At 44.9% G+C, this 26,184-nt stretch overlaps 1 long non-coding RNA gene across 1 annotated transcript in view; it reads right to left on the reverse strand.

The window, feature by feature from the left end:
* Positions 1-24,523, reverse strand: part of LOC139019920 (uncharacterized) — a 44,725-nt gene extending 20,202 nt beyond the window's left edge. Inside the window, exon 1 of the long non-coding RNA XR_011473169.1 lies at positions 24,445-24,523. This is a non-coding gene — a long non-coding RNA (uncharacterized lncRNA). The remainder of the gene's footprint in view (positions 1-24,444) is intronic.
* Positions 24,524-26,184: the final 1,661 nt, after the last annotated feature.

The following is a 26,184-nucleotide window of genomic DNA, read 5'->3' on the forward strand; positions in this document are numbered from 1 at the left end:
ATAAAAAAAAAAAAAAGACTTGTAGGGCACTTTTACTTTTAAACTAATGTATCCACAATCTATCCAGTATGTAGTAAGAGAGTGTTGTAGACTGTGGAACAGATAGCCTTCAGGCTCATCTCTTACCACTTATAGGCTCAGATTCCAGCTCTTACTAATTGAGGAACTGTGGAAAGTACTGTGGCTCAGGTTTTTTTCTGCTAAAAATAAAAGAATCTACCTCAAAGAGTTGCTAAATGGATTAAAAGATAATCCAGAAGCTCTTGACACATAGTGGAGTTCAATAAATAACTGAGACATTAAGAAGTTTACACAAAAGAGCTCCTCATGCCCTATTCATGGCACTTGAACTACACTGGGCATCTCCTCCTAAAAACATCAGGAAAACCAGGGAAGAAAGACAGTGTCTGTCTCCCCAGCCAGACAGACATAACAGATCTCTGCCTCCCATGCAATGATGTGGAGATAGTGTTTCTTGCCCTGCCATCAAGCCCTCTCCAAACATCTCAGAACAGTTGTTCTATTTGAAGAAAGTGTATAAGACTCATTTAATTCTTACAGGGTTTCACTGGCTTATTCTTCAGTCTACTTAAAGGTTACAACAGGTCAAGCTGAGATGAGAAACCCCAGCCAGCTCAGGACTCGCAGAGCGCCTAGTTACTAGAACAGGTGCACCACCAGTGTGCAATAGACACATCCTCTCATTTCAGATCAGACTCCACACATGGAGAAATAGCTACAGGAATGATCTAAAGCCACACCCATTCCCAGATGCACCTATACCTCATTACTCCCACCTTTCCTGGGAGTGAGACAAGACTGTCTAACCCAGATCCAAAGTCACTTCCTGCCCCGGCTTCACAGCAATTCAAAGAACTTCTAAGGGCAGGTTCTTTCCAAATAGATTGGTTTCTTGAAACTCACAAGAAGTCAAACACGAGAAAAAAAGGGGATTTCTGAAAGCCACCCACTAGGATGGCAACTGGTACTTGATAGTTTCAAATATTAAGAAAAGAAAAGAAAAAATTAGCGTTGATTAGGCAGTATCTAATCTCCCTGAGCACAGACTGAGCACAGGAAGTGAAGGCGATGGAGCCTGATTTGCAGGAGGGCCTGAGGTTGCACAAAGCAGCCACTCCTCCAGCAAGGCCCACTCACTGCCTGCAGAGACGCCCTGTTCTGCCTGCCTCCAGCTGAGCACACTAGAGGGAAAGCACCACTAAATTCCCTGAGAGCTCTGGGCCAGTTCGCTGCACCAAGGTCACCAGGTGAAGGGGACGGGAAAGGATGGACCAAAGGATGAGATCAGTTTGAAAGGCTAAGTTAATGGGGTGAGTGTGAAACAGTAGCCACGAAGCCATTCATTTCTTAAGGGTTTATCAAGCCCCTAATGTTCACCGGGCATCGAGGTAGGCACCCAGGACACAAACAAAAATTAAACCCATCTCTACACTAAAGGACCCCTCAGACAGGTGGGAAGTTTGCTGACAGCTGGGTTATGTCTGCCTTGGTCAGCGATGGTGTTAGAGAAGAATAACCTCAGGGTCGAATGTTGTCAGGCAAGGAGGAGTTTTCCAGGCAAACAGCGGGGTAGGTGGGAGGGTGGAAAGCAAGGCAGAGGACAACACATGTGCAAAGGACGGAGGTTCTGGAAATCAGAGGTTGTAGGAAGGGCGTGTACAAGGTGGATGCACGCATTTGGGGGAAAAGATAAGAGGAGGCTGGAAATGTAGGCAGGGTCTTTCTTTCTGCCTGAGGATGGGAGAGGAAGAGACAGAGGTAAGGAAAGAGTGAGGCTCTTGCTACGGTCCAGCTAAGAAATGGGGAGAGAGGAAGCCTAGGCAACCGAGTGGGGGAGGGGGACACGTTTCTAGAGGTTTCTCAGGTAGGATGGATGGGATCTGCTGAGAGACTGGGCTAGGGAAACAATAGAGGATGGTTCCCGTGGGGTGGGAGACAGATTGTATTGTCATTAATTCTGAAAGGGGGTGGGGGGTGAAATGATCAGGAATTCAGATTTAGCTGTGGTGAATTTGGGCTGCCTCAAATTCATCTCCATAGAGATGTGCTGGAGACTGGGAAATGCTGTCTTCAGCTCAGGAGAGAGGCTTTGGCTGGAAGTCCAGATTTCACAGTGTGGCAGGGTTGTCTTAGATATAAGTTAGGGGGAACTAGCCTCATGAGAGGGGTTCTTACGAGAGAAAAGGGGAGGGGCAGCTTAAAGAAGGAACTGAGCAGACGCAATCAGCAGGAGGTGGGGGGCGGGGGAGGTGGCTCACCCCCTCTTGATCCATCCCACCAAGGGCTGAGTGGTTTGAGGGACTGCAGTGGGTTGGTCTGTAGAGTGACCTTGTGACCTTGTTTAAATCAACTTTGATCTATGACCCCTGATCAGCTTTGTCAGTAATAAAGCAAATGTTTTTACCTTCATCTGTCTCCTACAAATTCACCAGGGAGAAAGTGTTGATTACGGAAACCACTGCTAAACTCCCAACAACATTAATGTGTGTTTTGTTTGTTATAATTTTCCCTCCTCTGCATTCCAAGCAGGTGTCAGGTCTGTAGCCATTCCTTTGTTCACCTTGTAAAGGTTGTCTGTGTGTGGTGTTCCCGGCAGCAGAGCTTTGAGAGATGCTTGCAACAGGAGAGAGGAGAGATTCGGCCTGGGACTGAGAAGAGGGGGAACATCAGCAGGCCCCGGAGGACTGCCTGCCGTCTGGGCGCTACTCTGTGTCAACTCGCTGGGGAGGTGACATGTCCTCAAAGAGGGCCATTGATCAGGATAGTTAGGAAGGCTGGACCCCAGACACACGAGCACTGATTTTGTCAAAGATTCCTTTGCTCCAAGCAGCAAGGTCATTGGACCTGAAGGGTTCATGTGGTCAGACCAGGGACCATCTCAACAATTAATTAGCCAGAACCAAAGGCCAATGGCTTTGCCTAGAGGTGCCCCCCCAGGAGGAGCTGACATTGGCACATTCCTGGGTGGAAGGGGGGAGGGGGGAGGAGGGAGGGCGGGCGATGGGACATTCAACTATTCCGGAGATGAATTTCCTGCCAGCTCAGTAGAATGAGGCCGCCTTGTTAGATTGAAGTTGATTTAAACAAGGTCACAAGGTCAAGAAAGTGTTATTTTCTTCACCTCAGATTTGGAAGACTAAGATTTGTAACTCCGACAAAAGTTATCAGAACATTCGAGGTGCTGGGAGTAATGAATATGGGAATTCAGAGGGAGTGAAGCTAAGAAGTTGAGCTAAGCCTGGACAATCTCAGATTTAGGGGTAAGTGAAGAAAGATGGGGCTGAAAAAGTGGAGTCAGCAAGCAAGAGAGGCTAAGAAGAGAGTTAACAGCATTAAATACTGCAGAGGTCAAGCACTGAAAGGTAGCCATCTGAGCTGGCATTTAGGGTGACCTTAGCAGAGAAGTGGAGGTGGAAGTGAATGCGAGGAATAAAGGTCACATTCTCAAGAAGAGTAGCAGGGGAAGGAGGGAAAGATCAGGGGTCATAGATCAAGGTGGCAGGAAGGTTTATTTTTAACCTAAGAGATTTTGGAACATGCCTCAAGGTTGAGGGGAAGAAGCTAATGGAACATATAGAGCTAGATTCAGAGGACAGGAACATTTGCACATGTTGAGGAACTAGCCCAGGCAGGAAGTAGGAATATGGTCCCAATGATCTCTGCCCCCTGGTATTCATGCCCTTGTATAATCCCCTCCCCTTAAGTGGGGGCTGGACTTAATTGACTCACTGCTAACAAATAGAGTGTGGTAGAAGTGATGGTATGCCACTTCTGATATTTGGTTATCAGAAGTGGCATACCATCTGATGCCACTAGAGGCAATCAGCTGCTGTGTTGTCAGGAAGCCCTATGTAAAGGCCCATATGAGTGACCTTAGGAGAGCATTCTGTAGCCTCAGTCAAGCCTTGAGACCAGTGCTGCCCCAGCCAATAGCTTGATTGCAATGTTATGAGAGACCTTGAAGGAGAGGCACCCAACTAAATCACAGCTAGAGTCCATAAACTGTAAGATAATAAATGTTTGTTAATTTAAACCACTAAAGTTTGAATGCAGCAATAGGTAAGTAATAAGAAATAGATACGTTTGCATGCGTGAAAGGCAAAACATTGGAGGAAGCATGGCCACAGTGGAAGATGGGAAATTTAGCTGGCTAAGGGGATGCATGAAAGAATGGACCAGTATTCTTTTTTTTTTTTTTTAATATATTTTATTGATTTTTTACAGAGAGGAAGGGAAAGAGATAGAGAGTTAGAAACATCGATGAGAGAGAAACATCGATCAGCTGCCAAGGTACATGCCCTTGACCGGAATCGAACCTGGGACCTTTCAGTCCACAGGCCGACGCTCTATCCACTGAGCCAAACCGGTTTCGGCTGGACCAGTATTCTTAAGGGCCCAGTTGAGACTGGTGACAACAAAGTCAAAGCTACTGAGATATGCAGTTAAGGAATTGTTGTCCATGACCTTGACATCCTGAAATAGAAGAGAAAGAAGTTGTTGAAATGACCAGGATTGGGAGATTATAAAATAGAGTTGAAAGCCAAACAGGCAAATTAGTTGAAGATGCTAGCAAGAGATAGGCTACAGGAAGGGAACAAGAGGTGGTTAAAAGGTCATGATTGGATGAGCGGAACATGGTATTTTCAATGACACTGGTGAGCTGATGTGTTGGGTTTAAGAGTGAGAGGAACCAAAAGGCCTTAGGTCTATGTTTAGGGGGGAGCAGTTCTTGGAAACCAGACAACTCAGGGTGTGCCCAAGGGTACAGTTTTCTAAAATGAAGTGCCCTCTGCCAACTCTCTCAATCTCACTCAAGCCAGTCTGAGCTCCCTCTGACCCATCGCCATGAACACCATGCTTTAGCCTCAGAAGACTCCAATGGTTCTGCACTTGTCACATCTGCCTGGGTTGCCCTCCTTTCCATCCCCATCTTACCCCAACACATTCCTTTCAACCCCCAAGCTCCAGCTGATGTTCTGCTTCCTTAATGAGGTCCTCACAAATGTTTCCAGTCTGAATTAATGTCTCCCCACCCCCAGCCCAGTATTGCACCTGTTACAGCCCTTTCATTTGCCATATGTTATCATTAGATTGATATGATAGGGCTTTATGTTTTCTCCATTGGAAGGTACATCCTCAAAGGACAGAAAGTGTGATCCAGGATCTTTAGGCTCCTGATGTCCCCACCAGAGCGGCTGATTCGCACCCAGTGCTCTCTGTATCCAGTTGGATAAAGTAGTTAAATAATAAGACTGAAGATGCTGAGCTGACAATACATCTCCTGAGGAACTCTGAGATGAAAAAGGCAGGGGGAAAGAGCTATGAGTCACTGAGCACTTCATTTGTAGAACATATGCCAACACTCACAACAGCTACACAAGTGGATCTTGCATTGTTTGGAAAACTAAGGCTTAAAGGTTCAGACACTTGGCCATGACTTTTGTCTTTACTCTTCCCTAGGGTCTCAAGACTAAATTCCATGAATATGCTGATCACTCTGATTTCCTCTCCAGCCCAGACTGTTCCCATGCTGAACTCTAGACCAGCAGTTGCCAACCGGTGGTCCGCAGACCACTGGTGGTCCTCAAGGTCCGAAAGGTTGGCCACCACTGCTCTAGACAACTCCCATCTGCCTATGCAGCATCTCTAATAGACCTCTCCAACTTCACCTAGTAAAAACCAAACTGGATTCTCCCCCAAATGTGTTGTTCCCACAGTTGTCTTCATCTTAGTAAATGGCCAGTCCACTCTACAGTTAGGACTAAAAAACTTTGACTCCTTTCTTTTATACATCCACTCCCAATTATCCTATCGGCACTTCCTGACTGCTCCACCATCTACGTGTGTCTAAATTCAACTCCTTGCTCCCCAGCTTCCAGCACCTGCTGGGAGCCACCAGCACCTCTCACCTGGATTATCACAAGCTCCTCACCACCTCCCCGCATCCACACCTGCCCTCTCCAGCCTATTCTTTGAGCAACAGAGAGCATCTTTTCAAATGGAAATCCCATCATTTCACTCTTCTGCTTAAAGCCAGCTAGTAACGCCCCACCTCAGAGTAAAAGCACAAATCCTGAAGACCTACCAGGCCCTGTGTGATTCTGTCTCCTGTGGGCCACTGCTCTGATTTTTAAGAGAGCTTTTTCAGATAAAATTCACATACTATACAGTTTACCTAAAGTACAACTGTGTGGCTTTTAGCATATTCACAGAGTGGTGCTGCCAACATCTCAACAAGTTTGAGAACATGTTTATCATTTCATAAATGAATCCTGCACTCCCTAGCCATCACTCCCCCATCTTCCCTCTCCCTGCCCTAGGCAACCTGCTCTCGATAGATTCACCCGCCACCATAGACTTGCCTGTAGTGGATATTTCCTATAAACCCCTCTCATTTTTATCTCCTACTCCTGGAAACCCCTCCTCCACCCCTTCTCCATCTTCTTCCCCCACCCTCAGCCCCACCCCACACCTTGGCCTCCAGGTGCCCCCAACACTCCCAGCACAGTCCCTTCTCAGGGCCTTTGCACTACAGTTCCTTCCATCTGAAACCCATTCTCCCCGGATCTCTGCACTGCACAGCCACACCTTCCCCTCTTCATGTCTCTGCTCAAATGCCATCTTATCACAGAAGCCTTCCCTGACCTTCACACAAAACAGCACTCCCACCATTCCCTTACCCCCACATCCCACTTAATGTTTTCCATGTCACTAATCGTTATAAATAATATATCACAATAGAATATAGCTCTATATATAAAAGCCTAAGCGACTGCTATGACTGGTCAACCGGTCGCTATGACGCGCACTGACCACCAGGGGACACTCAATACAGGAGCTGCCCCCTAGTGGTCAGTGGGCTTCCACAGCCCTCCTGTGGCTGACCAACCTCCCACGATCCCTTCCCAGCCCCCTGCTTTCCTTCCCCTCCCCCAGCCAGCTGGCCCTGATGGGCCCTGATCGGGACTGGGCTAGACAGCCCCAATTGCCCTAATCACCGGCCAGGCTGAGGAACCCCAACCATGCACGAATTTGTGCACCGGGCCTCTTAGTATTATAATATTATAGTATATACTAGAGGCCCAGTGCATGAATTTGTGCACAGTTGGGGTCTGGCTGTACACCCCCCCCCCATAGGGGCCGATAGGGCCAGGCTGGTGGGGGGGAGTGGACACGGGTGGTTGGCCAGCCGGCCCCGTCCCCGATCGGGGTGGGGGGCTGATTGGGGGCAGGGCAGGCCAGGGGGAGGGGCCATCCAGGGGGAGGGGCCGCTCCCCAATCAGGCTGGTTGGCCTGCCACAGTGGACATCATTGCAACTGGTCGTTCCAGTCATTCTGGTTGTCCCAGCATTCCCGTTGCTTGGCTTTTATATATATAGATATTATATAATATCATATATGGAATATAAGCTCCGGAGACTGGGGGGTTATCACCATTGTATCCTTAGTACCTTAACAGCATCTAGAATACACTCTATCAATATTGTTAAACAGACGGCAGAAATACGATTTCAACATGAGTCTCTCAGTCTCCAAAACCTAAATCTTCACCATTATACTCTGCAGATCTTAGAGAACAGGAAGGATGTGAACAGGTGGTAAAAGGCAAAAAGGTCTAATGCCCTTGCTCAGTGTGATGGATGCTGAGGTATGTTGTCCAGCTCTCTCTCAGGATGGGGCATTCCTTACCCAGCTGCCCAGAGTGTTGGCAGCCAGTGGCTGGCAGTGCATCAGCTGAGTTTGCCCTGGCCTAGAAGGAGCCGCCTCACCCTGGCCCCTGGCCCCTTCCAGAGCAGCCTGTAGCCAATGGTGCACTGGGTGTATAAAGCCTGCCCAGGCTCCAGGTTTAAAGGGCCATTCTCTGTTCCAGAGCCCCTGTGACATCAGCAAAAACCTTTGTTGTGACAGCACTGAAGTTCGACTTTTCCCTCTGTCTATCCTGCTTCCCTCTCACCCCCTCAGGTGTTGATCTTGAGAGCACTCCTCAGTTAATTTGTATGCAAATCTCTATTGCAGAGCCTGTTGCCTGGAAACTCAACCTGGTGCTCAGCATAAATGATTGAATGGCTTTCCGGAAAGGCAGAAGGATATTTGGGTATTGGCTACATACCCAAACGAAAGCCACGCCAACAACATGATGAACCAACCCAACCTGTGTTGGAATGAGCCTGGCTCATCATAATCCTTTTAACAAAATGGAAAGGGAGAGATTGTACGTCCAGCATGTGTGGCTCAGTGGTTGAGCATCAACCTATGAACAGGAGGTCACAGATGGATTCCTAGTCAGGGCACATGCCTGGGTTGTGGGCTCAAACCCGTGTCGGGGAGCAGGCATGCAGGAGGCAGTGGATCAATGATTCTCTCTCATAATTCATGTTTCTATCTCTCTCTCCCTTCCTCTCTGAAATCAATACAAAATATATATTTTTAAAAAACAAAGGGAGAGAATGTGGTGTGCATGGCCACGATCACCTCCACGGCTCTGTGGCATCACTCATGTAAAAGCAGCTCCATTTCTTGGCCAAGCAGACCTGAGTTTGGGCTCCCGGTCTGTGCTGTGACATCATCGTGCTGTGCCAAAGTATAGTGACTCATGAGTCACTGGCTCAATCAAAATTTCCTTAGCTATGTGCCCCACCCCCACCCCGCGGACAGTGGTTATGACACCTCCCCCTCTGGAGCAGGGCTGCTGAGTGGAAGAGAAGAGGGAGAGGGAAAGTGAGTCAGCCAAGAAGTGACAACCCCAGGGGGCAGGAATATCCCTGCCTGGAGTCTAGAGAGGAACAGGCAAAAGTTATTCAAGTTGTATTTGCCTGTCAACCTTTTAGTTGAATAGGAAATAGAAGGTGGTACCTACCCTTCCTAGTGTGGGAGCAGTTTGAGGGCAGGTATCTGTTATAAGTAATAGTAAAGGCCAAGGCTCAGAGGAGACTGTGCCAAGCTTCTGTCATGAGATAGGGACCATTTTACATATTGACTAGTTAGTGAGACAGGTACCATTATTATCACCCCCATTTTGCAGATGAAGAGACTGAGGCACAGAAAGCTTAAGAAAGGGTATAAAGCATATAACACTTACAAAGACCAAACAGGCTATAAGTGGTTTTGGCTGCTGTATTATACTGCCGTTGTGTGGTTCAGGGCTGCAGTCAGCGCCTGGGGCTTCCTGGGATGCACTAACCATACACCATACCCCCCCCCCCCCCCCCCCCCCCCGCGGAGCAAGCGGAGAACTGCCCACCAGAGACCTGGGTTACAGAGAACATGGGTTAAGAAGACCTGCAGGGTCCTCCTGCCTGATGTCCAAGGGCTGCGTGCATCTCCCCCTGGCTTGATTCATGGCGTCCGCTTCCTTTATGACGCATTCATTCTTTCCAGATATTTTACTTTCTTCCATTTGCTCACAAGAGAAGGCCTACTGGGGCGGAAACATCACGCCAGAGTTACAGGAGAACAGTGGGTGCTGAGGTACCGAGGTGCCGAGGAAGCCTCGATGTGGTGGCTGTATTGTGGTTCCTGAGCTTCCTCCATGCAAGATCTGATCTTACATGACGCCCAGCAGGGCCAGTGGAGACCTCATCACTTCCTCCCTCAACAAAAGGTGCTAATAAAAGACACTTTTCTTCTCCTGGGCCAGTTGGCTGCTGATTGATTAGAACAAGATCTCTGTAGACTCTAGTCATTTACTTGTCCTTTCGGAATATGATTGTGTCTGTACCTACAAGCCCCAATTCCTCCCAACATACAGCAGGATCTTAGCTGTCTTTTCCTAAGGGCATGCTGGGTAGCATTGCTTATTCCCAAGATACCTTCCTTGACCAAAAAGCAAGGTCATCACCTTAGGTTCCTGATTTTGGAGATATGAGAACATCTAGGTTTAGTGAGACCAATTTACTCAAGCTGTTTGCATTATCACCTCCCAAAGGAGACTTGTCATGTACTCTTTTCCTAATGACCCTTCTCCCGTGACATTATTGTATATCAGTGGAACTCAGAGCCACAAACCATTGTAATTGCTAAGATATTTTTCATACAACCAATGTCACCTGTCGAGAACACTCGAGCTAGAAGCAGTAGCTGAGTGCCCCGGCCGACACTTTCTTCTTTTTGGGTGGTGATCGCTAACACGCGGCCCCAACACTGCATTTCTTGCTTATGGTTGTATATAAACTCCCACCTACCTCTCGCAGTCAAACCTTAAGCCTGAAGCAATTTCATACCTTAAGTAATTACCCGAGAGAAATGAGTGCCTATGTCCACCAAAAGACCAGCACAAGAATGTTCATAGCTGCTTCATTCATAATAGACAAAAACTGGAAACAATCTAAGTGATCTATGATAAGGGAATAGATCAATCAATCAGGCTGTATTCACACAATGGAGTATCACCAGCAACAAAAAAGGAACAAACTACTATTACACCTATCAACATGGATAAGTTGCAAAAACATAATGTGAGTAAAAGAAAACAGACACAAAAAGCATTCTGTATGATTCCCTGTCTGTGAGCTTCAAGAATAGGCAAAATGAGTCCATGGTAATGGCCAAGTTAGTAGTCACCTCTGGGAAGATTTAGAGGAAAATTTCCTTCTCTATCCTGTTCTGGGTGATAGTGATGCAGCAGCTTAAAACGTGTTATTATATAAAAATTCTAACTGTACACTTAAGATGTGTGCACTTAACTATATTTTAAACAGGTCCTTGAAAGCTCCTAAAAAAAAATTCAGCCAGGGGGTACCTGGTTAAGATGCAGATTTTAGGCTCCTATCCAGAGACCTCCCTGGGGCAGGGATGAGAAACAATCTTATCCAACACCCCAGGTAATTCCGATGCAGGTGGTCCTGGAACTAAACTCTAAGACATACTGGCCAAGAGTTTCAGCAGAAGATAATTACAACTCCATTAGCTTCTGGGTGCATGTTCCCCTTCCATAAATCTAAGGAACGTGGACTGAACAGAATATAGCAAAATGTTCCTGAAAAGCTGTGAGGAGTGCAACGGAAAGAAACCCGGTGTCCCATCAGCTTAAATTGAATCCATGTGCAGACAGACTTGCCCCAGGATGAAGCTTGTGATGTTGGAGGCAAGGAAAAAGGCAGAGAAAGGGATCCTTTGACTAAACAGTTTTTAACTGTGGCCATTGAGTACTCTGGTTCCAGCACAGCCTAAATCACTGTGTAGAGGAAGGCAGGAAATCATAATTGGACTCTGATACTATCTTCTTCTGCTGTGAGAGGTGACTTTTGGTAAATTATTTAACAACTCTGATCTTCAGTTTCTTCTCTGTAAAATGGGAATAGTAGACTTTACTTCATGGGGTTCTTGTAAGGATTAAAGGAGAGAAAGTATGTATGGTCATTGTATTATATATAGCAGTGATGGCGAACCTATGACACGTGTATCAGAGGTGACACACGAACTCATTTTTTTGGTTGATTTTTCTTTGTTAAATTGCATTTAAATATATAAAATAAATATCAAAAATATAAAACTTTGTTTTACTATGGTTGCAAATATCAAAAACTTTCTATATGTGACATGGCACCAGAGTTAAGTTAGGGTTTTTCAAAATGCTGACACGCTGAGCTCAAAAGGTTCACCATCACTAATATATAGAGTACGAAAAAAATCTTTGTCCTTCTACCCTCTTAAATTCTATAACTGGGGCTCTATAAATTAGACTAACAAAAGACAGATTAACAAGAAAAATACTAACAAAATTTTATTAACATGTGCACTGTATGTACACGTGGGAGTACCCAGTAATGAGAAACTCAAAGGGGTGGTTAAAACTTGGGCTTATATAGCATCTTAACAAAAGAACAATATGCTTTTAGAGAAGTGACAAGGAAAGGACTTTGATTTTCTAGGGTAGCAAATTGTGGGAAGAAGAGATGGGGAACTAATGGAAGATAGGGCTAGTTAGTAAAGTTCATTATGTAGTGTCCTCTGGTCCCATCTCTGGGCTGATAAGGGTCTAGAGCTGTCTGCAGCGATTAACATCTGTCCTTCCTGGTAGAGAGGGGAGAGGGACACCTTTAGGAATTTCTATCCCGCTTTTAGGCAAATAGGGAGAGACAGAGAGCTTTTCTTGTATCTGCTTCTTCTCAATGGCTACCACAGAAAATAATCCTACGCCGAAGTGGCATATTTTGGGGTGGCATTTTCTGCTACCAATCATCCATATGTCTGGCATGCAGAAGGAGCTTGTTAAGTGTGGCTTTCTCCAATCTTTCCTGAAATTTAAATTGCTGTTTGCACTAGTTTCAGCCCCTTATTCACTCATTGATTATTTATTGGGCACCTATTTTGGGTCAAACATTGTACCAAGGACGGGGGCTGGAAGGATAAATGAGATATGGACCCTCATAGTAGATGGGGTGAGCAAAATAATCTGGGAGTACAGATACTGGGGATGCCCTGCAGGCATACCCCCAGTCTCCAGGGATTAGGGACAGTTTCTCAGAGGTCCCCCCAAGATGAATTTAGCAGAATAAATAAACATTGCCAGAAAAGCAAGTCATAAGGATGATCAAAGGCCGGGGGTGAGGAGGCGATCTAACTATGTAAACTTTCTGGGTTCTCTTTCATGGGGCACATTAGTGAGAGATTGTCTGTGTCAGGCTCTGGGTTAGAAACCATGAGAAATACGAGGATGACTAAGATAATCCCTGTTCTCAGACTTGTCATCTGAATTAAGCCCTCCTTAACCACTAGGGTGGTAGAAAGCAGGGGATCGGAATGACATACATAGTTTGTACTTGTGGATGCTAACCAACTGCCAGTTCTCAGAGGGGAGGGAAGAGGTCTTGAGTGCCTTTATCATTTGTTCCTAGCACCTGGTAATAGTCTCTGACCATGGTGGGGTCAGCAAGCAGTGCTGAGCGGCCAGGTCCAACCACTTCCATCACCCTCAAATTGCATCATTTATGAGGTTCTGCTTCTTGAAAGTCAGTTGCCAGGAAACACTCATGAGTAACAGAAATCACACTCCATCTCAGGCAGATCAGCAGCATCTTTTCCCAGCTACTCAGGCAGGATCCAAAGGCCACCATGTCACTCACCTTTTCAAGACAACTCGTGACTCTATGGCAGCGGTTCTCAACCTGTGGGTCGCGAACAATGAAAATACATCCTGCTTATCAGATATTTACATTACGATTCATAACAGTAGCAAAATTACAGTTATGAAGTAGCAATGAAAATAATTTTATGGTTGAGGGTCACCACAACATGAGGAACTGTATTAAAGGGTCGCAGCATTAGGAAGGTTGAGAACCACTGTGGGAAACTGGGTAACTTCTCTAGGGCAATGAGAGTTGGTTCACGCTCACTGACATGTTAGTAAATGTTTAAAATGGTTTCCGCACAGCCTAAAGCACTGTGCAACGGAAGCCAGAGAAACATATTTAGACCCTACTATCTCCTGCTGTGAGCTGTGTGACACTCCAAGGAAGAAGAGGGGGAGGGGAAGCCCTGATTTGATTGCCAATTTCTCTGGTGTAAATACTCCCACTATGACCAACTTCAAGTTGCCAATGTGGTGTCACTAAATGTGGAGCTGGGAAGAGATGTGCAGTCAGCTCTTGCAAGCAGAAAGGAGCCTGCTCCAAATCACCACTGACTCTCACGCTACTTGGGCCCTGAAAGATGACTTACCAGAATGATCTGCAGATGTTACCTCAGTGATGAATAACAACACATTCTTAAAAGCCAAAAAGCAGTGTTTGAAACATCTTGAGCACTAGAGTGACATGAACTCAGAGCTGAGCCCAGGCCTCAGGAACCAGGGCTCTATTCTTCTCTGGACCAGTCTACCTTCTACATCAGGTCCCATTCTTCCGCTGCCCAATCATTACCCTTCCATTCTCTGTTGAGTAACATCCTCAAGGAAGTCTTCCCAACACCCCACCTAGGTCAAATCCTCCACCATGAGCTCTGCAAGTTTCACTGATCTCTCCTTCCTGGGCTTATCACAGTTCAATGTTACATGTTGTTGGTGTGGTTATTTGATTTGTATTTCTCTCCTAGACTGATTTACCAAGGGGCAGAGTCTAGTCACCATCAATTCCTCCTGAACACATGATAGGAGCTCAGCATATACTGTGGGACAAAGAAGTACATGATGTGAAGGAGTGACTAGACCAAAAGAGCAGGGACACAAGGCAGAGCCAGAACTACCTTTCTCTCTCTTTCATCTTCAGTCAGTTTCAAGGTTTTCAACTCCAGTGTCAATTCAACCACAGGGTCATCATCCAGCAGAGAAGAAAAATTTCCAGCTGTGATAAGGAGGCCATCTAGCCATGGGCCTTACATGACTTGAGTATAGATTAGATAAAGATCTCTCCCCTGTGTCCAGAGCCCCAAGGACCCTTGGGTTTGCCATAGGATGCTCTTTGGTGAAGGAAAATGCACTTCTTCCTCAGAGCACACAGCTTGGCGGGCAGCCCTCAGTCTGTGCAGTGCACAAGCTGCAGAAGTGTTCACAGTAGCCGTCTGGCTCAGCTTCCTCAGGAGCCAAACTTGCCTAGGAGCAGAGAGTTCCAGGCAGAGGGAATAGCAGTGCAAAGTCCCTGAGGCAGGGCTCAGCTTGGGCATTGACAAATAGGAGGCTAGGGTGGCTGGAATTCAGTGAAGGCAGGACAAAATGAAAGGGATGGTGTGTCAGAGAGGTGGTCAGCAGGGACCAGAAATGGAGGGGCTTTGAGTAAAGTGAAGAGCATACTTTAAATATATTTTTATTGAGGGAGAGAGAGATAGAAACATCAATGATGAGAGAGAATCATTGATCTGCTATCTCCTGCATGCCCCTACTGGGGATCGAGCCTGCAATGTAGGCATGTGCCCTTGACTGGAATCAAACCCAGAAACATTTGGTTCACAGGCCGATGGAAGAGCTTATATTTTAAGTGTTTGTTGAATTACATGGAAGTCATAAAATTGGATAAAACAAGGTTTTTCATTTTTATTGTCATTAAAGTTTGGAGACCAGGTCCTCTCCCAGGGCAGGCAGGACCTGAGCCAAGTTATACTGTGAATCTGCCTTCCCCTCCAGGTATAATCAGCTCACACTAAACATCAAGAATGGCCTTAAAGGGGTGGACACTGTTACATGAATCTATCCACTTTCCCTTCTTTTGGGAGTGTTCTTTTCCCTGCTTCAGTCGTGTGATTCGAATGGGGGCTTCCATGTTCTTATAGGCCCTGCTCTTGGCCACAATCCTGAGGTGGAAACTTGACCCTAAATCAGTGATGGCGAACCTTTTGAGCTCGGCGTGTCAGCATTTTGAAAAACCCTAACATAACTCTAGTGCCGTGTCACATATAGAAATTTTTTGATATTTGCAACCATAGTAAAACAAAGACTTATATTTTTGGTATTTATTTTATATATTTAAATGCAATTTAACAAAGAAAAATCAACCAAAAAAATGAGTTCGCGTGTCACCTCTGACACGCGTGTCATAGGTTCGCCATCACTGCCCTAAATTGTGTGGATGGGAAAAAAAAGGTGGGGGATTCTATGGGCAGTAACTTCACAGGATGATCTGATTATAAATTCCTAACAGGGCAGATCATGGCATATAACAGCTTCAGTAAAAGAGTTATCTTTAACCTAAGCAAGCCCTGTCCAGTGTTCCTGTGCACACCTTTGAAATGCTTCTTGTCAGATCCCTCCTAAGACTTAACCACCCTCAGAAGAATAAATCATCTTAACTATTTTGTAATCTGATCCCTCCTGCACCCTCCCCTTTCTTTTACCTTCATGTAATCTATCTTCACTTGATTTAAGCAATTAGGTAATCTATCTTAAGTCCCCTCCTTAATTTCAAATTCATAAAAGACACTGAAGTTGAGGTCTTGTTTCGCAGCATATATTGTCAGTTTGGCTCAAGTAAACTTATAAAAATTCTCTACAGGTTTGGAAAAAATTTTTTTAGATGTCCACAGCTGGAAGCTAAACCAGTCACAATTCTTTCCTAAGATTTTTAAAATATATATTTTTGTTGATTTCAGAGAAGAAGGGAGAGGAAGAGAGCTAGAAACATCAATAATGAGAGAGTATCATTGATCAGCTGCCTCCTGCACACCCCCTACTGGGGATCGAGCCTGCAACCGATGCATGGGTCCTTGACTGGAATTGAACCTGGGACCCTTCAGTCTGCAGGCAGACACCCTAGCCACTGAGCCAAACCAGCTAGGGCTTTCCTAGGATTTTTAAAATGTGGACCAGAGAGGCCTGAGTAACTTCTTTCTGGTTCATTCACTTAGCCAACATTTTTCTTTTTAGGAGTGAGGACCTATTACAAATCTGTGCTTAGGTAAAAAGGATACAATGGTAATTAAAGAAAAGGGCACAGTCCCTGCCTTCTCAGAGTTTACAATCTGGTAGGAGGGACACTAGACAAATTCCAATGGTGCTTTGAGAACCTGTGATGGGGAATTGGCCTGATGAAGTAGGTCAAGAATAGCTTCCCCAGCCCTAACTGGTTTGGCTCAGTGGATAGAGCATCAGCCTGTGGACTGAAGGGTCCCAGGTTCGATTCTGGTCAAGGGCATGTACCTTTGGTTGTGGGCACATCCCCAGTAGAGAGTGTGCAGGAGGCAGCTGATCGATGTTTCTCTCTCATTGATGTTTCTAACTCTCTATCCCTCTTTCTTCCTCTCTGTAAAAAATATCAATAAAATATATTTTTTAAAAAAAAGAATAGCTTCCCTGAGGAAGTGATGACTGAGCTGAGATCCAGACACTGGACGTGGCACGTCAGACTAATAAGTGGCAGGAGAAGCATGGTGAGTACAAAAGAGAGGGCAGTGTGATTAGAGAAGGTGGAGGGCGATCTGGTGCCAGATGAGGATGGAGGTACCGGAAGAGGCCGTTATCCGTGTTGGGAATTGTGTTTGGTTCTAGTTATAGAGACCTGAAATAGGACTGGCTTCAATATGATAGAAATTTGTCATTTCTCACCTAAAAGTTGTCCTTAGATACAAAGTAGGCATCTTTCTCCCACACTCCTTCCACCATTTCTCTGCCATTTTTAGTGCTAGCCAACCTCTTCAAGTTGTCCTCATAGTCTCAAGATGACCACTGCGACACCAATTATGACACCCACATTCCAGGCAGAAGGAGAAGAGAGGCAGAGGGCAAAAATGGCAAAACTTCCAGCTGAGTCAGCCTTTCGTCAAGAACTTTCCCTAGAAGCTCATCTTAATCACCTCTGCAAACATCTCTGTCCATCCCTGGCTGCAAGGAAAGCTGGAAAATGTAATCTTCTCAGCTGGGTACATTGCCGCTTCCAACATGGGGATTCCGTTAGCAAGAAAGAAGAGGCAAGTTTCAGATGTCTTTGAGATACCCAAGAGGAGCTGCTAGTTGGCATTTGGCCTACAGTTTGGAGAAAAGTCTGTGTTGGAGAATAAATGTATGAATCCTCTAAGCAGAGTTGGTGATTAAAGTTGCGGCCATGAATGAGATCTCTGAGGGAGGGAATAAGAGGTCCTAGGAGAGAGCCTTAAAAAAAAAGAAGTAATCTTTCCACTTGAATTTAGTTAACATGAAAGTTTTTTCTCTTCATCATATGGCTAGAGATAACTCAGTGTTGTTTTAATCTGGTTTTTAAAATTTTATAGTGCAATATATAGTTATTTGAAGTGTGACATTTTTCCTTGGGTGTCAAGATGAAGTCATTTTTCTTTCTTTTGGTGATGAATAAAATAGTGGAATGAGTAAAAAAAAAAAAAAAGAAAGAAAGAAACTCCAACATTTGATGGTCAGTAGAGGACTGAGCTCACCAAAGAGATAGAGAAGGAGAGGGTGGGATGGAAAGGGAAACTGTGGCTATGGCACCACCATCATGGGGAGGACCCCAATCTGGGAGAGAGAGGAAAGCCTCCTTGCAGAGAGTTAGCGAGTGAAAGATTATGGGAGAAGAGATGAGAGAGAAATGGATTCGCCGGTTTCCCTGCCCTTCCTGTGATTGAGTTGTTGAACTTTCTGTTATATGAGACTTCCAATAAACCCCCTCTTTTGTCTAAGTCATTTTGATTCTATCCCTTTATAGTTTATTAATAGAGGCAAATTGAGGCTTAGGAAGTGTAGAAAATAACTCCACCCACTGTTTCATGTGAAAAGAGGGTGCAGCTGCTGGCTGGAAAATGAGTCTTAGGTCTTTACTGCATGATTGCTGGGCCCAGTTTGGGGGAGTCCTAAGTGTGAGTTCTCGAGGTCAGCTCTTGTGTCTTCCCAATGTGTGGCTCATAAATGGTTCCATTCGTTTGAATGAGTAAATATTTGTGGAATGAGAACCACCATGGCATGCTCCTTGTTTCAGCACTCCTGAAGCCATTGGCTTGGTCAGAGTAGGGTTCATTTAGTCATGCACGTGGTCAGAGCTGGGTTTGTTTAGTCATTCACTTCCCTTCTCCTCCTCCCCTCAATCACTCTCTTAATGGTCCCAAGGCAGAAGCACCACATCATACATTTTCTAGTTACGAAGACAAGTAGACCAATGGCAATAAAGATACAAAGATAAAGGCTCATTGCTAATGGTTGTGTTCTAACCACAATATGTACCTAAGAGCAAGGGCAGCCTATATCCCCCCCCCCCCCCAAAAAAAAAACACATGTTAATCATTATATAAATGACATTCCTGAATTTTCAAGGTGACGAATTGACTGATTATCTATACAATAATTCACCACCCGACAAACGGAACTTAACTAAGCTCTCTATCCCTGTGCCTGAAAAGAAGAGCAAAATCAGGTCTGGCCAAGAGGAAGAAGGATTTTTAAGTAGTAGGGAAAGGGCAAAAAATCTATTGTCCTTTTTTTTGTTTTGTTTTTTTGTGGGTTTTCTTGTGTGTGTTTTTTTTTTTTGTAGGGGATTGAGGAATGGTTTGAGTAGAGAGGACAGATTAATAAATCATATCCCATTTCCCTAAACAAGGATATGAAACACATCCTTTCTACAATCACATTGGCCATCACCAGCTTCTCCAAAGTTCCTTCTCCAATCCAACCCAGTTATACACACAGAAACCATCAACTTCACCAGTGTTGAAAGTAAACATGGAAAATAGCCCAGTCCTCATCCATTACACTACAGGAGCGCCAGTGTGTTAACGAAAGCCAGTCTCAGTAGCTAACGCATCATCTATCCCTATCTACTCTCTCGAGAAGGAGCTAGGCAAATGGGATGAAACAGGAAAAGCGAGCATTTAATTCAGGAAGGGAAATATATAGTACTTTTCAAAAGGAAATATTTTTATCTAGGGAGAAGTAGTCATGAAAAAAATGTTAAATTTCTCATTGGCTTAAGGTTTAATCTAACTGGTAGGTCCATGACAGATTATCTGGTCTTGAAAAGTCTTATCAGCACCATGCTTGGATGAAATGTTCCCACACTTTGCCACTTTTGAGTCTTTGACGGCAGGGTTTTGGCATTCAACCCTTTTATATTTCCCCCTTAAGGGATATAAAACTGTTGTTTGTTCTAGATCAGTCACTGAATTAAACAAAACTTCCTCTCTGAATAAACCAACTTCCTCTCTGACAGAACTAAGGAATGAACCAACAGATAGATAGATGGATGAATGCTAGACAAAAGCTTACTAATACCAACTTATGGAAATTCCTACATTGGAGACACAGAGAAGGGATCCTTGCCATCAAATACAGATTTAGTGATCAGATGTTATTCAGTTGCCTTTTAAAAACTGATGGCATTTGATGCTAACAGCTCAAACAGTGTTTATTGTTTCCTTTAACTTTACATATGTAATAGTAAAATACTGTCAGGGTAACAATACCAAGAAGTTTCTCTTAGGTATTTTTTTTTATTTTATTCTAACAGAGGACAAACAGGAAGAAAAAACAGGAATTGAATCCCCTCGCACGTAGTCATGTGTTTCTGTTTCTCAGAGCCTCGGTTACAGGGAAGATGCGGATGACATTTAGATGTAAGGCTAGTGACTTTGACTCGCAGTCTCTGGTGAAATAGGGTATTTCCATTTGGTAATCACTGCTCTAAAAATGGCAATCGTGTGTTGTCATTCTGCTGAACAGAACTCCAGCCCAAAGGAATTTCCCTGGGAGCCCTGCTTTAGCCATCTCCCTGGCCCCTGGGAACTGTTTGTCTGGTTTTTGCCCAGTTCTGAATATGAAGTCACTACCATCGCCCTTGCTATTCAGGGCACTGAGAAACAAAAGGGTAGGAGGTGGACATGGTGCCATCCATGAGGGAGCAGAGGGGACTCCAGGACACACAGTTAAGGAAGGGAGCAAGGCTTTGCTCATGGAGTAGGTGAGTGGAGAGGCCAGGAGTGTATGAGGCAGCAGAGGATGGCCAACCTCAGACAATCTTCCTTTTGGCAAGTTGATAGCGAAACAAAAGTGGCAGATCAGGAGTGTGTTGGTGAAGCAGGGAGGACCGAATGCATTTGTAGGGGAAGGAGGCAGTGAAGGAGGGGAGGCTGGGCTACATGAAAGAGGTGTGGACATTTTCATCCACATTGCATTGATATTCCCATTGTTGAAGGAAGTAGTAGATTTCAGTGTTACAGAGCCTGGTCTTTTGGCCAGGATTTGTACAACAAAGTACCGCTTCAGTACCTTCATTCTCCTATCATGTTGAGGCCATTTCCAGCCCCCTCTCTGCCGCTATAGGAGGGCTCCTTGTTTCTCAAGCATCAGCCTTAGAATCAGGTTCTCACCATTGTTTTAGTTAGAGCCACTGTCTTTTCACGGGTGGGGAGGTGGGAGTGGACCTTCCTAAGGAAGAAAGAGCCAGGTATGTGCTGTACAATGGTCTATGGGGGAGATCAAACTGCAACCTGCCTTTGAGAAGTTACCTTCTACTGCTTGCTCATCATTTCATGTTGACGACCTGAGTACCCAAGAACAGGATTTCTCAGCATCAGCACTATTGACATTTGGGGCCAGATAGTTCTTTGTAGGGGGCGGGGGGCTGTCCGGTATATTGTAGGATATTTAGTAACATTCCTGGCCTCTACCTATTGCCTACTAGATACCAGTAGCAGCTCTCCCCACCCCCACCCACTTATGACACCAAAAATGTCTCCAGACATTGCCAAATGTCTGGGGGCATCCGGGGGGGGGGGGGGGGGGACGTCTAGGGTAGTGGTTCTCACCTATGGCTGAGAAGCACTACCCTAGAAGGACAATGGTAATCCTCGAAATAAAACATCCTGGTACCTACGTCTCATCACTTTGAACTCAGCTTCGGGGATCTATCGCCCTCCCAGCAGTTCTCCGGGGACCTTCTTCCTCACCATCAGATCCCCCAGCTGTTGCATCGCCTCACCTGGCGAGGCAGAGCTAAATGATTGTAAAAAGTAAATCTGCAGGCCCTGACTGGTTTGGCTCAGTGGATAGAGTGTTGGCCTGCGGACTGAAGGGTCCCAGATTCGATTCTGGTCAAGGGCATGTACCTTGGTTGCGGGCACTTCCCCAGTAGGGGGTGTGCAGGAGGCAGCTGATTGATGTTTCTCTCTGATGGATGTTTCTAACTCTCTATCCCTCTCCCTTCCTCTCTGTAAAAAAAAAAAAAAAAAAAGTAAATCTGCAAAGCAAGAGCTACAGAAAGAGACAGGCATTTCCTCAGTAGCTCCTGTTTTTAAGCCTGAAAATATCTGCACTCTGGGAAGCCCATTCAGGACTGCTGGTGCCAAGTTATAAGCACCAACTCCCAAGGGCCCCTCTTGGGCTTTGGAAGAGGCTGGGCCTAAGGGAGGGCCTTGAATCTCAGGCTTCATCCGTTTCGCCATGAACTTGCTTCTACACACCAGGCAAACCTGATTCTCTGCTCAAGTTTCTTCTCTTGCCTGAACTATTTGTTTTTTCCAGAATACTATGTCAGATGACTCCACATATGACATCCAATGTGTTTTGCTCTTGTAAACAAAGACTTAAGACTATCCCTTTTCCCCCACAGAAGTGACTGAAGGCGAAACCACACTGCTTTCTCCCCCAAGAGGTGCGAAGTTGACCAAGACTATGTAAAAGAAGCCATCTAAATCTTCATTTCCAGGGTCTATGGAAAATGAAATTGTTCTACTTATGAAAATAGCCTTTCTTCAAATTCTTGTGACTTACTAAAAAGGACCATTAACATTTCCAGTTGGTTCCATTTTGGTTTTGGTCACAGTTTCTTCTGAACTGAGTTTCACTAACAACTTTGGTGACATTTTATCCTTCCTTCACTTCCCTTTTTTTTGTTTTTCCCTGATGCCTCTGGGACTGAGGCTAAGGGATGTGCCACTCTTGTTAGCACAACAGCTTCTCTTTCTGGTTAGGATTGGCTGAGACTCGATGCTCCCATAATGTCAGTAAGTCATGTCTTCCTTTTCAAAGCACTCTCCAAGTTACTCTCATTAATGCTATCCGTAAGAGCCTCTTGTGAGTGCAACATAGACCAGGCTTACTTGAGAACCCAACAATAAACAGGGCCCACCCTCTACCACCCGGAAGCTTACAGTCCAGTAGGAATGGCACATAAGTATACATAAACAATGACAATAATAGTGGTGTGGTAATAATAATAGTTTGAGTATGGACTATGTTGCTACACTGTTCAAGCACTTTACAAACATTAACTCATAATATATTGGGCAACCCACGATATTAGTTATAATGACAAATAACAAATATATGTTATCTGAGGCCATATCAATTACAGCTGTGGGGGAGAGCTGCCAGGAGAGTGCCGAGAGCAGGAGAAATTTCAACTTGAAACCCCTGTGCTTGATACAGGCATCACGCACACTTACTTATCAACCCCTTGTCCCAGTGGTTCTCAACCTTGGCTGCACATGAGAATCACCTGGGGATCTTTTTAAAATCCTGATTTCTGGGCCTCATCCTCCGGAAATTCTGTTTCTTTGTTACTAATGTTGTGGCCCCACCCCATAACAAAGAAACAGAATTTCCAGAGGATGAGGCCCAGAAATCAGGATTTTAGAAAGATTCCCAGGTGATTCCAATGAGCAGCCAAGGTTGAGAACCCCTGACTTATCCCCTCACACAATAGTGAAGGCTACTTACAATAAAAAACGCAGCCACAAAAGAATTGTTAAAACGGTACTTAAAACACAAAGATCGCTTTAAGGAAGAGAAGGGAGAGCTGTGCGAGAGAATCTAGACAAAGAATATTTCTTAGAATTGAAGTAGAAATCTAAGTGTCCTGGCAACTTGTGTATAATGAGTTTCATACTTTCAACTTCTCTTTAAAAAGCACACGCGCTTGCTCTAAACTCTAAGAAAACTGACAGGATGAATCTTTAACCAAGGGGGTGGTGAGTGGCAGCAGAAATTGTTTCCCACAGATACAGGAAGGTCTTCTATGCACCTGTTTCGGATGTTAAAGTATTGTCCTGTGATGGCATTTCTGTGGAGAGCTGAGAAGCTGAGATTTCTGGTGTTTCAATTGGAAAGGGATCACGGGCGAGAGCCTAAAGCAAAACTCTTCAAATTCTCATGTGCATCCCAACGACCTGAGGATTCTCATTCCGTTGGGCCGGGTTGGGACCTGCGGTTCTGCATTTCTAACAGTGGAGAGGCAAGAGCTGATGGCCGGCCTTCTCCACTGTGAGCAGGCACCGGAATCACACAGGGATGGCTGGGTCCCAGCTCGTGAGTTCTGATAGAGCAGTTCTGGTGTGGAGCCCAACACTTGGCATTTCTTTCTTTTTAAAACCACTTTATGGCCCTGGCCGGTTTGGCTCAGTGGATAGAGCATCGGCCTGCAGACTGAAAGGTCCCAGGTTCGATTCCGGTCAAGGGCATGTACCTTGGTTGGGGGCACATCCCCAGTAGGGGGTGTGCAGGAGGCAGCTGATCGATGTTTCTCTCTCATTGATGTTTCTCTCTATCCCTCTCCCTTCCTCTCTGTAAAAAAAATCAATAAAAAAAAAATATATATATATATAACCACTTTATGGAGGTCTAATGACATACAAAAATCTGTAGATATTTAATATATACAACCTGATGAGTTTGGAGATAAGTAGTTATCTGGGGACCCATCACCACCATAAACATACACATCACCTCCAAAAGTTTCCTCCTGCCCTCTTTATTAATTATAATTTTTCTGCTAATAGGAGTCTGCATTCCTAAAAAGTTTCCAGGTTACATTCATGCTGCTGACACCCACCACCACCACATTTTAAGAGCCACTGGCTTAGAACATTTCTTAGACCACCTGAGTGGTCTCTCCTGGACTTTGCAGGAAAGCAGGGAGGCAGGGGTGGAGAATTCAAGATAAAACCAGCAGCATGGGCCTTCAAAGCAGGTATTCTGTGGGCTTGAATGAGAAGGGACTCCTATGCTTCAGATGGTAAAGATAAGGACGGCTAGCATTTGTCGACATTTTCTCTGTGCACCAGGCTAAGGGTGTAACTCACATTTTCTCCCTGGGCATCCGGCACGGGTGGCAGAGCTGGTGTGTGATGTGTAGCTGAGGAGCTGGATCTCAGGCTGGTGCGTGCCAGGAGGCAGCGTCTCATATCTGTGTGTAGCTGTGGTCTGCAGAGGTACCTGCAAGCCAAGCCAAGCCGGCCCCCAGGAAACACCTTTCGATCTGGACAGGCAGGCACTACTGCTGAGTTCTGCTTCACAGGGCTTGCAGGAAACAACCCAAAGAATTGAGGGGCAGGTGTTGATAATCTTGTCTCAACCACAAGAATACCTGAATATAGCACAGTTTACCAGCCCTGGTGCACATCAGAAGCCCTGGATGCCTAAGACCCATCTGGAGGGAGACATGTTTAAAGGCTCCTCAGACAAGATTGAGAACTGCTTGTATAGTTTTGATTTGGTGCCAGATGAACGGGGGAGAAACCAAACTTATCAAACAAAATACCTATTCCCAGAATGAATCTCGTGAGGCTTGCCAAATTGGCCAGATTGGTTTCTGTGCTATTTAAAGCCGTGGTTTTCCAATTTCAGGGTGCATGAGAGTCACCTGGAGGGTTTGCTACAGCAGATTTTGGGCCCCAACCCCAGTTTCTAATTCCGCAAGTCTGGGGGCAGCCAAAGAATTTGCATTTCTAACTCATTCCCAGGTGGTGCTGATTCTACTTGTTCCAGAATTCTACGTAGTTGCTTTGCTATAAAGACCTTAACTAGTGTCTACTTTGCCTCAGCTTTTTTCTTTTTTGTTAACTAGAGCAAAAACATGACAACACTGAAATCACCCATGACCTAATGATAAACCACAATAAGCAGCAGCTTTCCCCCCTACACAATAGATATTGTGCACAGATTTTCTTTCAGAAATTATGATGATCATAGGAAGAACATTTTGCATCTAGAAAGATATTTACTAGTATGTAATCCATGTTTCAATGTCCCTTAGGTCAAATCCTACACAACACAGTTTGCTTTGAGTTTAGAGCTACAGCAAAGTTTGTTTCTTTTGATAACACCTTGAATGCTTTTAATAAAAGTCGTTTTAGAAAAGCTATGTCAAGCTACTGAAATAAAAGTTAAAGAAGCGATAGCCAGGTTAACATGCTATTTAGGTTGAATTTTAGAGGTATCATTTTGGTAAAGCCTCTGAAGAAATGTTAAAAGTAGGATCTCTTTCAACCTATATAGGGCTTGGCCCATAAATGTTTTATGTTTATAAACTCAGAGTAATGATCAAGAGATACTAAAAGCTTTCACTGTTTTATAACCGTTTTCTCAATGAAGTTGAGGAAAGCGAACAGCTGGGAGGGGGAAGCTGGCTCGGGGTGGGATAGAGGAATTGAGCAAAAAAAGGAAAAACTCATGGACATGGACAACAGTGTGGTGATTGCCAGAGGGAGGGGAGGAGAGGGAGGGGAAGGAGACTATAGAGGGGATAAACGGTGATGGATGGTATAATTTTATTAACCAGTGTCACCCCAATAAATTCAATAAAAAGAGGGGGGAAAAGTGGAGTGAACTTAGAATTTGCCCACCTCTCACATATGGAACAAGAGTTAGAAAACCAGCCCAGACCTCCTTGCAGGTGATGGCATTGATGTGGTGGCATTGTTTGTGGGCTAAAAGATTATATATTAAAAATAAGACCAAGGAAAAAAAAAAAAAAAGACAAGAGCGAAAATAACAACTTAGGTCACCACAATAAAACAGAAAAATACAAATGAAGAAGCAAA

This window comes from Myotis yumanensis, unplaced genomic scaffold (assembly GCF_028538775.1).
Source record: "Myotis yumanensis isolate MYYU_CA2020_CCGP unplaced genomic scaffold, mMyoYum1.0.hap1 SCAF_11, whole genome shotgun sequence".
In the NCBI taxonomy this organism is placed as follows: Eukaryota; Metazoa; Chordata; class Mammalia; order Chiroptera; family Vespertilionidae; genus Myotis; species Myotis yumanensis.